At 41.5% G+C, this 18469-nt stretch overlaps 1 protein-coding gene across 1 annotated transcript in view; it reads left to right on the forward strand.

Annotated features, from left to right (window-relative positions):
• The window catches only part of CIMAP1B (ciliary microtubule associated protein 1B), a 36441-nt gene that overhangs the window by 14019 nt on the left and 3953 nt on the right, over positions 1-18469 (forward strand). The gene's annotated exons all lie outside the window — the stretch shown is intronic.

An 18469-nucleotide genomic window follows, 5' to 3' on the forward strand; every position in this document is an offset into this window, starting at 1 on the left:
CTTTCCCATTTCATTTGTCCTTGCTTTCTTAAATCAGACACTTAGGACTCTGCCATGGCTTATAAACAAGACCTTATTTTCATCTGTCAGACTTGGAGGCAGCATGATTCATTAGGGCTCAGGCATGAGAACCAGACAGTCTGGATTCAAATCTCAGTTCGACCACTTCCTGAACATGTAACCCTTTGTGCCTCAGTTTCTCTATCTATAAAGTTGGAAAAAATAATAGTGCTTAATTCAGAGGTTTGTTGTGAGGATTCAATACGAGAACTTAGGTAAATCAGTATTCAGAGTAGTGCCTGGCACCTCATGAAGGCTCTGTAAACATCATTTGGCTGCACTGCTTAAAGGATTGACCCTAACTCTCATTAGCAAGAGTGTGCAGAAATGGGAACGCTCACAATCCAGTGACAAAAGTATAAATTCAAATATTCTTTGAATACATGACCCCAATGGGATAAGAGGAGCCCTGGTGGCACCGTGTTTACAGTGCTACTAACCAAAAGGTCAGCAGTTTGAACCCACCAGCTACCCCATGGGAGAAAGATATGGTAGTCTGCTTCCTTAAAGATTTACAGCCTTGGAAACCCTTTGGGGCAGTTCCCTGTCCTGTAGGGTTGCTATGAGTCAGAATCGACTCCATAGCAGTGGGTTTGGTTTTTTGGTTTAATGGGATAAGGAGCCTTGGTGGTGCAGGGAGCAAAGGACACCCAGCTCCTGCCCTGCGGGGCAGCATTCAAGACAGGAGCTTGGACTTTTGTGGAGGCGATCAAGTACAATATGCCAAATTTTAGAATATGTGTCCCATTTGACCCTGAAGTCCTACATTTGGAAACGTATCCTACATAAGTTCTGGGGTAAATGCATGAAGATATATTTAGTTTTATTCACAATACCTGGGATTATGTTGTTGGTAGGTGCCATTGAGTCGGTTCCGACCCATAGGGACCCTATGTGCAACAAAATGATAGCTGTTATGCTTGAGCCCATTGTTGCAGCCACTGTGTCAATCTGTCTCATTGAATGTCTTCCTCTTTTTCACTGACGCTGTACTTTACCAAGCATGATGTCCTTCTCCAGGGGCTGGTCCCTCCCAATAACATGTGCAAAGTATGTGAGACATACTCTCGCCATCCTTGCTTCTAAGGAGCACTCTGGTTGTACTTCTTCCAAGGCAGATTTGTTCATTCTTTTGTCAGTCCATGGTATATTCAATATTCTTTGCCAACACCATAATTGGAAGGCATCAATTCTTCTTCTGTCCTCCTTATTCATTCTCCAGTTTTCACATGCATATGAGGCAAATGAAAACACCCTGGCTTGGGTCAGGTGCACCTTAGTCTTCAAGGTGACATCTTTGTTTTTTACACTTTAAAGACGTCTTTTGCAGCAGATTTGCCCAATGCAATGCATCTGTTGATTTCCTGACTGCTGCTTCCACAGGTGTTGATTGTTGATCGAAGTAAAATGAAATCCTTGACAACTTCATTGTTTTCTCTGTTTATCATGACGTTGCTTATTGGTCCAGTTGTGAGGATTTTTGTTTTCTTTATGTTGAGGTATAATCCATACCGAAGGCTGTGGTCTTTGAACTTCATGAGTAAGTGCTTCAAGTCCTCTTCACTTTCAGCAAGCAAGGTTGTGTCATCTGCATAACACAGGTTGTTACCTGGGATTATAATTGTAAAAATTTGGAACAACCTAAAATAATAAAGATTGGCTAAGAAAGCACATACGTCAGTACAGTGGAAGTCCAGGCAGTGGGAAGGGTGTCCAGAAGCTCCTCTTCTTCCTGCCGTGTGCCTTTGTGTGGTCTGGCCTTGCGTGCAGCAGGATGCATGGCTTTTATAAGCTCTAGGGAAAATTAAGCTGTTTCCATGGGAGAAATAAAGGAATAGTTGGCTGAATTCAGTCCTTTAAAAAAAAAGGCAGATAGAAAAACTGCATGCTGTCTCCATCCACAGAAGCACCATGTCCTATCCCTCCACCCTCAATCTCTGCACCACACCCACACCACTTCCCTGTGTCAGGTTCCCACCCTCCCTCAATGATGGAGCCGCCTCTCTGTCCTCTTCCTTCCCACAGCCGCTCTCCTGCACCTGGTGACTGTGAGTCAAGCAGAGTCCCAGGCAGGTCGGGGGGGTTTTGGGTCAAAGGATAGCGGCCTGATCTGGACTTCTGCTGAGACCCTGACGCCACCTTCACAGGCCCTAGGTAGCCAATACCAGAGACCCCGGGACCCTACAACCCATCAACAGCCCTGCCAACTCGCAGACACCTCAGCCTGGGGGAGTCGTTTGTTAACGCCTCCTCCTACAAGTCAACATGATTTTCCTAATCATCGTGTCATAATCAGTTGTTGTTAGTTGCCATTGAGTCGGTCCTGACTCACAGCGACCCAATGTACAAAAGAATGAAACAACACCCAGTCCTGCACCATCCCCACAATCGTTGTTATGCTTGAGCCCATTGTTGCAGCCACTAAGTCAATCCATCTTGTTGAGGGTTTGATTTCTTGACTGCTGCTTCCAGGGCTGTTCATTGTGGATCCAAGTAAAACGAAATCCTTGACAACTTCAATCTTTTCAATCTGTTTATCATGATGTTGCTTATTGGTCCAGTTGTGAGGAGTTATGTTTTCTGGTATTCTCTGCTTTCAACCAGGATCCATCTGACATCAGCAGTGTATCCATGGTTTCATGTCCTCTTCTGAATCTGGCTTGAATTTCTGGCAGTTCCCTGTCGACATACTGCTGTAGACACTTTTGAATGATCTTCAGCAAAATTTTACTTGCATGTAATATTAATGATATTATTTGATAATTTGCACATTCATTTGTATCACTTTTTTGGGAATAGGCATAATATGGATCTCTTCCAGTCAGTTAGCCAGGTAGCTGTCTTCCAAATTTCTTGGCATTCCAGTGCTGCATCTGTTTGTTGAAACATCTCAATTGATATTCCATCAATTCCAGAAGCCTTTTTGTTTGCCAATGCCTTCAGTGAAGCTTGGACTTCTTCCTTCAGTACCATTGGTTCCTGATCATATGCCACCTCCTGCAATGGTTGAACATCGACCAGCTCTTTTTGGTATAATGACTCTGTGTATTCCTTCCCTCTTCTTTGAATGCCTCCTGCATCTTTAATATTTTCCCTATAGAATCCTTCAGTACTGCTACTCGAGTCTGGAATTTTCTCTTCAGTTCTTTCAGCTTGAGAAATGTTGAGCACATTCTTCCTTCTAGTTTTCTATCTCCGGGTCTTTGCACATGTCATTATAATAGTTTATTTTGCCTTCTCGAGCCATCCTTTGAAATCTTCTGTTCAACTTTTTTACTTTGTCATTTCTTCCTTTTGTTTAGCTACTCAACATTCAAGAGCAAGTTTCAGAGTCTCTTCTGACATCATCTTGGTCTTTTCTTTCTCCCCTGTCTTTTTAATGACCTCTTGCTTTCTTCATGGATGATGTCCTTGATGTCATTTCACAACTCATCTGGTCTTCGGTCACTAGTGTTCAATGCATCAAATCTATTCTTGAGATGGTCTCTAAATTCAGGTGGGATATCCTCAAAGTTGTACTTTGGCCCTCATGGACTTGTTTTTTTTTCTTCAGTTTCAACTTGAACTTGCATATGAGCACTTGATGGTCTGTCCCACAGTCAGCCCGTGGCCTTGTTCTGACTGATGATATTGAGCTTTTCCATCGTCTCTTTCCACAGATGTAGTCGATTTGATTCCTGTGTATTCCATTTGGCAAGGTCCATGTGTATAGTCGCCATTTATGTTGGTGAAAAAAAGTATTTGCAATGAAGAAGCCGTTAGTCTTGCAAAATTCTGTCATGTGATCGCTGGCATTGTTTCTATCACCAAGGCCATATTTTCCAACTACCAATCTTTCTTTGTCTCCACCTTTCACATTCCAATCACCAGTCATTATCAATGCATCCTGATTGCATTTTTGATCAACATCAGACTCCAGAAGTTGGTAAAAATCTTCAATTTCTTCATCTTTGGCCTTGGTGGTTGGTGCGTAAATTTGAAAAATAATCATATTAATTGGTGTTCGTTGTAGGCATATGGATATTATCCTATCACTGACAGCGTTGTACTTTGGGATAGATCTAGAAATGCTCTTTTTGACGGTGAATGCAACACCATTCCTCTTCATGTTGTCATTCCCTGCATAGTAGACTATATGATTGTCCAATTCAAAATGAGCAATACCAATCCCATTTCAGCTCACTAATGCTGAGGATAGTGATGTTTACATGTTTCATTTCATTTTTTGATGATTTCCAATTTTCCTAGATTCATACTTCGTACAGTCCAGGTTCTGGTTATTAATGGATGTTTGCAGCTGTTTCTTCTCATTTCGAGTCGTGCCATGTCAGCAAATGAAGGTCCAGAAAGCTTGATTCCATCCACATTATTAAGGTCGACTCTACTTTAAGGAGGCAGCTCTTCCCCAGTCAGATTTTGAGTGCCTTCTAACCTAACGGGCTCATTTTCTGGCACTGTATCAGATAATGTTGGCTGCTATTCATAAAGTTTTCACTGGCTAATGCTTTTCAGAAATAGACCGGCAGGCCCTTCTTCCCAGTCTGTCAGTTTGTCGTACTGTGGAGGCTTGTGTGTTGCTGTGATGCTGGAAGCTATGCCACCAGTATTCAAATACCAGCAGGGTCGCCCACGAAGGACAGGTTTCAGCGGAGCTTCCCGACTAAGACAGACTAGGAAGAAGGGCCCAGCGGTCTACTTCTGAGAAGAATTAGTCATAATCAGCAGTAATCATTATTCTTTTGACCCACTCTTTAGTTTTAATACATTGGCAATTTACAAAGAATAGTTTACCATTTTTAAAATATTCAAATTTAGTAAAATATTTCACACATGAAGTAAAGTTTACACTAACCAAACACAAATGTCACACCCTGAAGTTTGTTCTGCTCGACTATTTCAGTTTTAATCACAAAAACTCCAACACAGAGTTACAGAGGTAAGTTCTGTTTCTTCCTGTTATAATCCCTGTGCTATTGGCGTCCATTTCAAATCCATGGTTTCCCCCAAACTAGTCTGCCCAGGCCCAAGTTCCGATCCTTTGGCAGGGCAAGGGTCCTACCTGCATCCCTCCTGCAGGAAGAGCCTAGAGGAAGGACCACAGCCCCAAGGGGCCGGGAGGAAGGGGGGGTGTCAGGAAGTGCCTGTGGTGGGGTCGGGAGGTGCCCCTCACGAGGTCAGGACTTGCACCCACCTGGCAGCAAGCCTACCTGTCAACACAGGCCTCCCGGCCACCTTCCCCTCCAAGGCCTTTGCCATGATCTTCCTCCTCAGCATGGCACCATGGCTCTGCTCCTGGTGCCAGAACCTCTGTTCAGTGGGAGCCCAGGCCGCAGCCTTGTAGGCTTTACGCATGGCTACAACTTTAAGGCTAAAAACTCAGAACCCACACCCCACACCACAACTCTGCTCAGCCTTACACCTGCATTCCCAGGAAACCCGGTCCTCCGAAGTGTTGTCGTCCTTGAGTTCCCTGTCTCTGTGTCGGCTTCTTTTCCATCCCCTGGGCCAACCCACCCTGTGAAGGACCAGCCTTCTCCACCCCTACTTCTGCCCCCAACTCATCCTACTCAGAAGTGTTGCTGTGAAGGTGGCATCCCCTCTGTGTGGCCAGGGTGTTCTTCCGATGTCCCCTCTCAGCTTCCAGGCCATCCTCACACCATGCCAGAAATAGCATCAGGTCACACATGAAGCTAAATTCCTTATGTGGTAAAATCTCGGGGGTTCCCTGTTGTCCACAGAATAAATTCCAGGCTTTTTTCCAAACTGAAAATAGATTTAATATTTTTTCTGATTATACAAATAAGACAGGTTCATTGAAAAGTGTTTAAACAATCAAAAAGAGTAACGGGGAAAAGCAAAAACCATTTGAAAGTGGCCCCATATGGAGACAGCCACCATGAACACTTCACTTGCCTACCTCATAAGGAGTCTAGAGGGGGTGCAAATGGTTGACGTGCTTGGCTACTGACTAAAAGATTGGAGGTGTGAGTCCATCCAGAGGCACCTGGGAGAAAGGCCTGGCAATCTGCTTCTGAAAAATCAGCCACTGAAAACCCTAGGGGGCACAGTTCAACTCGGACACACAGGGGGTCACCATGAATTGGAGTTCACTCCACAGCAACTGGCCTGGTTTTTTGGTTTATGTGTCACATATAAGGTGCCTGGTAGACACCCTGGTGGCGCAGTGGTTAAGAGCTACGGCTGCTAACCAAAAGGTCGGCAGCTCGAATCCACCAGGTGCTCCTTGGAAACTCCATGGCGCAGTTCTACTCTGTCCTTTAGGGTCGCTAGGAGTCGGAATCGACTCGACAGCAACGGATTTGGGTTTGGTGGAGCTACGGTTAGGCATTCAGCTGCTAAGTGAAAGGTCAGCGGTTCGAACCCACCAGCACTTCCGAAAGAGAAAAGACTTGGTGATCTGCTCCCATAGAGACGGTCACAGCGTAGGAAACCGTATGGGGCAGTTCTGCTCTGTCCTATAGGGTCGCTATGTGTCGGAATCGACTCAACGGCACACAACAACAGCATGTTATATATCCGTAAGTATTATATATATGATATACAAATAGATAAATATCTGATTTCAGTACACACATACGGGGGGACATATTCTACCTCCTGTATTTTCATAAACATTCTTTGCTACTATGTTTTTTCTTTTACTTTTTCTTACCTTCCTGCCCCCTTTCCTATACCCCATCCCTGACACACACACACAAGGTAACCACTGTGAGCATCTTCCTCCGTAATCACACACAAACAGGGTATTTTATCACTGTTTGATTTTCCCAAACTGGAATCAGATTGTTTTCTTCAGTTAACGATACATCATGAAACTCTCTGAGACGTTTGGTAAAAATCTTACTCTTTTTAAGCGCTACATGGTATTTCGTGGCACGGACAGGTCACAGTTTATTTACTAAAAAAAAAAAACAAAAAACACCATTGCTGTCGAACCACGTTCCCACTCATAGTGACCCTACAGGGCAGAGTAGAACTTCCCTGTGGGGTTTCCAAGGCTGTAAACCTTTTCAGGAGGAAGCTGATGCATCTTTCTCTCAAGGAGTGGCTGGTGGGTTCAAACCGCTGACCTTTCGGTTAGCAGCCAAGCGCCTAGCCACTGTGTCACCAGGGCTCCTGTTATTTAGATGGTCTCTCCTTTTTTTGAGCAGCCAGCTTGGGAATTTATTTTGCCGTAAAAAGCATTTTGTAATAAACGCCCTATGCACACATCCTTACTTAATCACGCTTCTCTTTCTAAGGGACAGAGTCCTAAAACAGAATTTGGGGCCAAAAAAGCAGTGTTTTAATTTTCAATCAATATTGCCGGTCTGAGTTCCACAAGTGTCCTCCTTTGGAACTGCACCAGCCCTGGGTGCCTTTGCTTCTTAATCCTCATCCATTTGATGGGTGAGAAGTGACACCTCACTGTCACCCTGACAGATACAGCTTGTGGCCCCCCCAATTTCCTACAATAGAAGCCCAAAATTTTAGCTTGACCCCTAGAATTCCACAAGAAAGACCACATCCCCAGCTGTTCTTGAAGCTGTAAGGCCAGTGACGAAGGTCTGCTCTTGGAGCAGGGTAGGTATCCCCGTTCAGTGGCTGGGCCGCCCTCCTCGCCCACTCCCCTGCCCTGGCTGAAATGTGGATGAGACAGGGAGAGCTGACGGAGCTGTCCTTCACCCTGAGAATGGCAGAGCACGAGGGGGCAGAAGCCGAGCCCTGGTGACAATGGGAGCAACTGTCACCAGCTCTGGGCAGTCAGCCAGATTGCTACATGAAAGATTAAAAGCGACTTTTGTTTTGTTTAAGCCGGTGTCCCTTTGGTTTCTCAATTTCAGTAGCCAGGCTTGTATCCCGACTGACATATCTGACCACTCCTGTGGCTGTTTTTTCAAGCGTGTTTCTCCATCTGGCTTCCCTCTTTGTAAAATTCCTTCTCTTACTCGATGCCCATTTTTATTTGTTTGTCTCTTGCTTATCAATATGCCAGCACATTTATATAATATAGATATTAACAGTTATATGGATTTCAGGTATTTTTCTCAAATTACATTTCTTTAATTTATGGTATCTTCTGCCACATCAAAATACTAAAATTTTACGTAGTCAAATACGACTGTGTTTTCCGGTGCAGTTTCCGAGCTTCCTGTTTTGTTTAAAAATGTTTCTCTATATAGAAGATGGACAGAGATAGATGGGCAGGCAGGCAGGCAGGCAGACAGATATAGATGATGTATACATTCAAGTAATATTTTATCTAAATATTTTTATTATATTTTACATTTAAACCAGTAAATAATTCATCTGGAATTCATTTTTGTGAATACATGAATAGAGACTCAGTTGTGACATCCTTCCCGTTAAACTGAATGACACCCTCTCCTTCTTGTGTGTTAATTCCAAATACACAGGGTCTCAGTGAATATCTGCTCTACCAAAGCCAGACAATTCTGATTTAAATGCCTTTATACGATTTGTTGTTGTTGTTGGGTTGCCGTCCAGTCAATTCCAGCTCATACTGATACCGTGTGCAGAGCGGAACTGCGCTCCACAGGGCTTTCAAGGGTGTGAGCTTTCAGAATCACATCACCAGGCCTTTATTCCAAGGTACCTCTGGTGGGGTCAAACCGCCAACCTTTCAGCTAGTAGTCGAGCACTTAACCATTTGTGCCGTCTAGGGACTACATTTATATGATTTAAAAAAAAATTACCATGGAGTCAATTCTGACTCATAGCCACCCTATAGGACAGAGGAGACCTGTCCCACAGGATTTCCAAGAAGCAGCTGGTGGATTAGAACTGCTGACCTTTTCGTTAGCAGCCGTAACTCTTAACGACTGCTCCACCAAGGCTCCTCATATGATTTTGTATCTGTTAAATAATGCCCCTTTTATTAGTTTTATGTTTTAGAATTTTCTGACTACCGTAATAGAATAACAAAATAGACTTTAAAGTAAAATCCACCCCAAAGGATAAGGAAGGACACAATATAATGATTAAAGGGACAATATACAAGGAGGATATAACCATATTAAATATTTACACACCCAATGACAGGGCTTCAAGATACATAAAACAAACTCTAACAGCATTGAGAAGTGAGATAGACAGCTCCACAATAATAGTAGGAGACTTCCACACACCACTTTCAGTGAAGAACAGACCATCCAGAATGAAGCTGAATAAAGACACAGAAGATCTAAATGCCACAATCAACCAACTTAACCTCATAGACATATACAGAACACTCCACCCAACAGCAATCAAGTATACTTTCTTTTCCAATGCACATCGAACGTTCTGTAGAATAGACCACATGTTAGGTTATAAAGCAAGCCTTAGCAGGATCCAAAACATCGAAATACTACAAAGCATCTTCTCTGACCATAAAGCCATAAAAGTAGAAATCAATAATAGAAAAAGAAATTGAACACTTGGAAACTGAACAACACCCTGCTCAAAAACAACTGGGTTATAGGAGAAATTAAGGATGGAATAAAGAAATTCATAGACTCCAATGAGAATGAAAATACTTGCTATCAGGGTCTTTGGGACACAGCTAAAGCGGTGCTCAGAGGTCAATTTATATCAATAAATGCACACATACAAAAAGAAGAAAGGGCCAAAATCCAAGAGTTATGCCTACAACTTGAACAAGTAGAAAGAGAGCAACAAAAGAAACCCTCAGGCACCAGAACAAAGCACATAATAAAAATTAGAGCAGAATTAAATGAAGCAGAGAACAGAAAAACAATTCAAAGAGTCAACAAGATCAACAGCTGTTTTTTGAAAAAATTAACAAAATCAATAAAACATTGGCCAAACTGACAAAAGAAAAACAGGAGAGGAAGCAAATTACCCAAATAAGGAATGAAATGGGTGATATCATAACAGACCCAACAGACCCAACTGAAATTAAAAGAATCATATCAGATTACTAAGAAAAATTGTACTCTAACAAATTTGAAAACCTAGAAGAAATGGATGAATTTCTAGAAACACACTACCTACCTAAACTAACACAAATACAGGTAGAAAAACTAAATAAACCCATAACAAAAGAAGAGATTGAAAAGGTAAGTAAAAAAACTCCCAACAGAGGCCTCATTCTATCTGATTTTAGAACATATTATACAGCCACGGAAACCCTGGTGGCATAGTGGTTAAGTGCTATGGCTGCTAACCAAGAGGTCAGCAGTTCGAATCTGTCAGGCGCTCCTTGGAAACTCTACGGGGCAGTTCTACTCTGTCCTATAGGGTCGCTATGAGTCAGAATCAACTTGATGGCAGTGGGTTTGGTTTTTGGTTTGGTTTATACAGCCACAGTAGTGAAAACAGCCTGATACTGCTACAACAACAGGCACATAGACCAATGGAACAGAATCGAGAACCCAGATATAAATCCATCCACGTATGAGCAGTTGATATTTGATAAAGGCCCAGTGTCAGTTAATTGGGGAAAAGATAGTCTTTTTAACAAATGGTGCTGGCATAACTGGATATCCATTTGCAAACAAATGAAACAGGACCCATACCTCACACCATGCACAAAAACTAACTCCAAGTGGATCAAAGACCTAAACATAAAGACTAAAATGATAAAGATCATGGAAGAAAAAATAGGGACAACGTTAGGAACCCTAATACAAGGCATAAACAGAATACAAAACATTACTAAAAATGACGAAGAGAAACCAGATAACTGGGAGCTCCTAAAAATCAAATACCTATGCTCATCTAAAGATTTCGCCAAAAGAGTAAAAAGACCACCTACAGATTGGGAAGAAATTTTCAGCTATGACATCTCCGACCAGCGCATGATCTCTAAAATCTATATAATTCTGATAAAACTCAACCACAAAAAGACAACCCAATTAAAAATTGGGCAAAGGATATGAACACACACTTCACTAAAGAAGATATTCAGGTGGCTAACAGATACATGAGAAAACGCTCAAGATCATTAGCCATTAGAGAAATACAAATTAAAACAACGATGAGATTCCATCTCACACCAACAAGGCTGGCATTAATCCAAAAAACACAAAATAATCAATGTTGGAGAGGCTGCGGAGAGATTGGAACTCTTATACACTGCTGGTGGGAACGTAAAATGGTACAACCACTTTGGAAATCGATTTGGTGCTTCCTTAAAAAGCTAGAAATAGAGCTACCATACGATCCAGCAGTCCCACTCTTTGGAATATATCCTAGAGAAATAAAAGCCTTTACAAGAGCAGATATATACACATCCATGTTCACTGCAGCACTGTTTACAAGAGCAAAAAGATGGAAGCAACCAAGATGCCCATCAAAGGATGAATGGATAAATAAATTATGGTATATTCACACAATGGAATACTACGCATCAATAAAGAACAGTGATCAATCTGTGAAACATTTCATAACATGGAGGAACCTGGAAGGCAATATGCTGAGCGAAATCAGTCAGAGGCAAAAGGACAAATATTGTATAAGACCACTATTATAAGATCTTGAGAAACAGTTTAAACTGAGAAGAACACATTCTTTTGTGGTTACGAGAGTGGGGAGGGAGGGAGGGTGGGAGAGGGTTATTTACTGATTAGATAGTAGATAAGAACAACTTTAGGTGAAGGGAAGGACGATACCCAATATAGGGAAGGTCAGCTCAACTGGACCGGACCAAAAGCAAAGAAGTTTCCTGGATGAACTGAATGCTTCGAAGGTCAGTGGAGCAAGGGCGGGGGTTGGAGGACTATGGCTTCAGGGGACATCTAAGTCAATTGGCAAAATAAATTCTATTAAGAAAACATTCTGCATCCCACTTTGAAGTGTGGCGTCTGGGGTCTTAAATGCTAACAAGCGGCCATCTAAGATGCATGAATTGGTCTCAACCCGCCTGGATCAAAGGAGAATGAAGAACACCAAGGACACAAGGTGATTACGAGCCCAAGAGACAGAAAGGGCCACATGAACCAGTGACTACATCATCCTGAGACCAGAAGAACTAGATGGTGCCCGGCTACAACCGATGACTGCCCTGACAGGGAACACAACAGAGAACCCCTGAGGGAGCAGGAGAACAGTGGGATAAAACAGACCCCAAATTCTCATAAAAAGACCAGACTTAATGGTCTGACTGAGACTAGAAGAATCCCGGCGGTCATGGTCCCCAAATCTTCTGTTGGCCCAGGATAGGAACCATTCCCGAAGACAACTCATCAGACGTGGAATGGACTGGACAGTGGGTTGGAGAGAGATGCTGATGAGGAGTGAACTACTTGTATCAGGTGGACACTTGAGACTATGTTGGCATCTCCTGTCTGGAGGGGAGATGGGAGGGTAGAGAGGGTTAGAAACTGGCAAAATTGTCACGAAAGGAGAGACTGGAAGGAGGTAGCGGCTGACTCATTAGCGGGAGAGTAAATGGGAATATGTAGTGAGGTGTATATAAGTTTATATGTGAGATACTGACTTGATTTGTAAACTTTCACTTAAAGTACAATAAAAATTATTTAAAAAAAAAACAAACTGCCAACAACAGCAACAACAAAAAAAGCCCTGGCCCTGACAGCTTCACAGGAGATTTCTACCAAATTTTTGGAGAAGAGTTAACACCACTACTACCAAGCGTGTTTCAGAACATAGGAAAGGATGGAACACTCCCAAACTCATTCTATGAAGCCAGCATATCCCTGATACCAAAACCAGGTAAAGACATCACAAAAATAAGAAAATTACAGACTTATATCCCTCATGAACTTAGACACAAAAAGCCTCAATGAAATTTTAGCCAATAGAATTCAACAACATATCAAAAAATTAATTCACCTTGACCAAGGGGGATTCATACCAGGTATGCAGGGATGGTTCAACATTACAAAAACAACTAATGTAATCCATCATATAAATAAAACAGAAGGCAAGAAACCACATGATCTTATCAATTGATGCGGAAAAGCTTTTGACAATGTCCAACACCCATTCATGATAAAAACTCTCAGCAAAATAGGAATAGAAGGGAAATTCCTCAACATAATAAAGGGCATTTATACAAAGCCCACAGCCAACATCATCTTAAATGGAGAGAGTCTGAAAGCATTTCCCTTGAGAATGAGAACCAGACAAGTACGCCCTTAATCACCACTTTTGTTCAACATTGTGCTGGAGGTCCTAGCCAGGGCAATTAGGTTAGATAAAGAAATAAAGGGCATCCAAATTGCTAAGGAAGAAGTAAAAGTATCTCCGTTTGCAGATGACATGATCTTATAAACAGAAAACCCTAAAAAATTCTCAAGAAAACTACTGAAACTAATAGAAGAGCTCAGCAGAATATCAGGATACAAGATAAACATACAAAAATCAGTTGGATTCCTCTACACCAACAGAGAGAACATGGAAGAGGATATCACCAAATCAATACCATTTACAATAGCCCCCAAGAAGATAAAATACCTAGGAATAAATCTAACCAGAGACATAAAAGGCCTATACAAAAAAAATTACAAGACACTACTGCAAGAAACCAAAAGAGACCTGCATAAGTGGAAAAACATACCTTGCTCATGGAAGGAAGATTAACATTGTAAAAATGTCTATTCTACCAAAAGCGATCTATGTATACAATGAAATCCAATCCAAATTCCAACAATATTTTTTAATGAGATGGAGAAACAAATCACCAACTTCATATGGAAGGGAAAGAGGCCCTGGATAAGTAAAGCATTACTGAAAAAGAAGAACAAAGTGGGAGGCCTCACTCTACCTGATTTTAGAACATATTTTACCGACAGAGTAGTCAAAACAGCCTGGTTCTGGTACAAGAACAGATACATAGACCAATGGAACAGAATTGAGAATCCAGACATAAATCCATCTACATATGAGCAGCTGATATTTGACAAAGGCCCAAAGTCAGTTAAATGGGGTAAAGACCATCTCTTTAATAAATGGTGCCTGCATAGCTGGATATCCATCTGCAAAAAAATGAAACAAGATCCATACCCCACGCCATGCACAAAAACCAACGCAAAATGCATCAAAGACCTAAATATAAAATCTAAAATGATAAAGATCATGGAAGAAAAAATAGGGACAATGCCAGGGGCCCTAATACATGGAATAAACAGTATACAAAACATTACTAACAATGCACAAGCACCAGAAGAGAAACCAGATAACTGGGAGCTCCTAAAAATCAAACACCTATGCTCATCCAAAGACTTCACCAAAAGAGTAAATAGATTACCTACAGACTGGGAAAAAGGTTTTAGCTATGACATTTCTGATCAGCGTCTGATCTCTAAAATCTATATGATGCTGCAAAAGCTCAACAACAAAAAGATAAATAATCCAATTAAAAAATGGGCAAAAAATATGAACAGGCACTTCACCATGGAAGACTTTCAGGCAGCTAACAGATACATGAGGAAATGCTCACGATTGTTAGCCATCAGAGAAATGCAAATCAAAACTGCAATGAGATACTATCTCACTCCAACAAGGCTGGCATTAATCCAAAACACACAAGATAATAAATGTTGGAGAGGTTATGGAGAGATCGGAAAAGAACACTTATACACTGCTGGTGGAAATGTAAAATGGTACAACCACTTTGGAAATCGATTTGGTGCTTCCTTAAAAAGCTAGAAATAGAGCTACCATACGATCCAGCAGTCCCACTCTTTGGAATATATCCTAGAGAAATAAAAGCCTTTACAAGAACAGATATATACACATCCATGTTCACTGCAGCACTGTTTACAATAGCAAAAAGATGGAAGCAACCAAGGTGCCCATCAAAGGATGAATGGATAAATAAATTATGGTATATTCATATAATGGAATACTACGCAACGATAAAGAACAATGATGAATCCATGAAACATCTCATAACATGGAGGAATCTGTAAGGCATTATGCTGAGTGAAATTAGTCAGTTGCAAAAGGACAAATACTGTATGAGACCACTATTATAAGAACTCAAGAAATAGTTTAAACAGAGAAGAGAATATTCTTTGATGGTTACCAGGGTGAGGAGGGAGGGAGAGAGGGGGTATTCACTAATTAGATAGTAGACAAGAACTGTTCTAGGTGAAGGGAAAGACAACACACAATACAGGAGAATTCAGCACAATTGGACTAAACCAAAAGCAGTTTCCTGAATACAACCAAACACTTTGAAGGCCAGAGTAGCAGGAGCAGGGGTCTGGGAACCCTGGTTTCAGGGGATATCTAGGTCAATTGGCATAACAAAATGCATTAAGAAAACATTCTGCATCTCACTTTGGTGAGTGGTGTCTGGGTTCTTAAATGCTAGCAAGCAACTATCTAAAATGCATCAATTGGTCTCAAACCACATGGAGCAAAGGAGAATGAAGAACACCAAAGACATAAGATAGTTATGAGCCCAAGAGACAGGAAGGGCCACATAAATCAGAGACCACAACAGCCTGAGACCAGAAGAACTAGATGGTGCCTGGCTATAACCGGTGACTGCCCTGACAGGGAACACAACAGAAAATCCCTGGAGGAGCAGGAGAACAGTGGGAGGCAGGCCTCAAATTCTCATAAAAAGACCAGACTTAATGGTCTGACTGAGACCTTCTGTTAGCCCAAGGTTAGAACCATTCCCGAAGCCAACTCCTCAGACAAGGATTGGATTGGACTATAAAACAGAAAATTATACTGATGAGGAGTGAGCTTCTTGGCTCAAGTAGACACATGAGACTATGTGGGGAGCTCCTGTCTGGAGGGGAGATGAGAAGGCAGAGGGGGACAAGAGCTGGCTGAATGGACACGGGGATACAGGGTGGAGAGGAGGAGTGTGCTGTTTCATTAGGGGGAGAGCAACTAGGAGTACATTGCAAGGTATATATAAATTTTTGTATGAGAGACTGACTTGATTTGTAAACTTTCACTTATAGCACACTAAAGAAAAAGAAAAAAGATCTATCCTGAAGTATAACAATGTCAATGATAGGCTAATACCCATAAGCCTACAAGTAAGACCAGTTAATATGACTATTATTCAAATTTATGCACCAACCACTAAGCCCAAAGATGAAGAAATGGAAGATTTTTTTTTTTTTACCAACTTCAGCAGTCTGAAATTGATCAAACATGTAGTCAGGATGCACTGATAATAACTAGTGATTGGAATGTGAAAGCTGGAAATAAAGAAGAAGGATTGGTAGTTGGAAAATATGCCCTTGGTGACAGAAATGATGCCAGACATGGCATGACTGAATTTTGCAAGACCAACGACTTCTTCATTGCAAATACCATTTTTCACCAACATAAATGGCGACTATACACATGGACCTCGCCAGATGGAATACACAGGAATCAAATCGATTACATCTGTAGAAAGACACGATGGAAAAGGTCAATATCATCAGACAGAAGAAGGCCAGGGGCCGACTGTGGATCAGACCATTAATTACTCATATGCAAGTTCAAATTGAAACTGAAGAAAATTAGAACAAGTCCATGAGAGCCAAAGTATGACCTTGAGTATATCCCACCTGAATTTAGAGACCATTTCAGGAATAGATTTGAGGCGTTGAACACTAATGACCAAAGACCAGACAAGTTGTGGAATGACATCAAGGACATCATACATACGGAAAGCCAAGAGTTCATTAAAAAGACAGGAGAAAAATAAAAGACCTAAATGGATGTCAGAAGAGACTCTGAAACTTGCTTTTGAATGTCAGGTAGCTAAAACAAAAGGAAAAAATGATGAGGTAAAAGAGCTGAACAGAAGATTTTAAAGGGTGGCTCGAGAAGACAAAGTAAAGTATTATGATGACATGTGCAGAGACCTGGAGATAGAAAGCCAAAAGGAAAGAAGACGCTCAGCATTTCTCAAGCTGAAAGAACTGAAGAAAAAATTCAAGTCTCTAGTTGCAATAGTGAAAGATTCTACAGGGAATATATTAAACGATGCAGGAAGCATCGAAAGAAGATGGAAGGAATACAGAGTCACCATACCAAAAAGAATTGGTTGACATTCAACCATTTCAGAAGGTAACATAGGAAGAAGTCCAAGCTGCACTGAAGGCATTGGTGAAAAACAAGGCTCCAGGATTGACGGAATATCAATTGAGATGTTTCAACAAACAGATGCAGCACTGGAAGTGCTCACTCGTCTATGCCAAGAAATATGGAAAACAGCTACCTGGGCAACCAACTGGAAGAGATCCATATTTATGCCTATTCCCAAGAAAGGTGATCCAAATGAATGTGGAAATTATTGAACAATATCATTAGTATCACAGGCAAGTAAAATTTTCCTGAAGATCATTCAAAAGCAGCTACAGCAATATATTGACAGGGAACTGCCAGAAGTTCAAGCCAGATTCAGAAGAGGTCATGGAACCAGGAATATCATTGCTTATGTCAGACCGATCCTGGCTGAAAGCAGAGAATACCAAAAAGATGTTTACCTGTGTTTTATTGACTATGCTAAGGCATTCAACTGTGTGGATCATAACAAATTATGGATAGCATTGTGAAGAATGGGAATTCCAGAACACTTTAATTGTGCTCATGAGGAAACTTCACATAGATCAAGAGGCAGTTGTTCAAACAGAGCAAGGGGATACCGCATGGTTTAAAGACAGGAAAGGTGTGCATCAAGGCTGTATCCTTTCACCATACCTATTCAATCTGTATGCTGAGCAAATAATCCAAGAAGCTGGACTATATGAAGAATAATGGGGCATCAGGATTGGAGGAAGACTCATTAACAACCTGTGTTATGCAGATGACACAACCTTTCTTGCTCAAAGTGAAGAAGGCTTGAAGCACTTACTGATGAGGATCAAAAGCCACAGCCTTCAGTATGGCTTACACTCAACATAAAGAAAACAAAAATCCTCACAACTGGACCAGTAAACAACATCATGATAAGCGGAGAAAAGATTGAGGCTGTCATGGATTTCATTTTACTTGGATCCACAATCAACACACACAGAAGCAGCAATTAAGTAATCAAAAAAGTACTGCATTGGGTAAATCGGCTGCAAGAGAGCTCTTTGAAGTGTTAAAAAGCAAAGATGTCACCTTGAGGACTAAGGTGCGCCTGATCCAAGCCATGGTGTTTTCAATCACCTCGTATGCAAGCAAAAGCTGGACAACAAATAATGAAGACAAAAGAATTGACACCTTTGAATTGTGGTGTTGGCGAAGAATATTGAATATACCATGGACTGCCAAAAGAATGAACAAATCTGTCTTGGAGGAAGTACAAGTGGATTGCTCCTTGGAAGCAAGGATGGCAAGGCTTCATCCCACATACTTTGGACGTGTTTTCAGGAGGGATCAGTCCCTGGAGAAGGACATCAGGCTTGGTAAATACCGGGTCAGTGAAAAAGAGGAAGACCCTTATCAAGATGGATTGACACAGTGGATACAA

This window comes from Loxodonta africana, chromosome 4 (assembly GCF_030014295.1).
Source record: "Loxodonta africana isolate mLoxAfr1 chromosome 4, mLoxAfr1.hap2, whole genome shotgun sequence".
In the NCBI taxonomy this organism is placed as follows: Eukaryota; Metazoa; Chordata; class Mammalia; order Proboscidea; family Elephantidae; genus Loxodonta; species Loxodonta africana.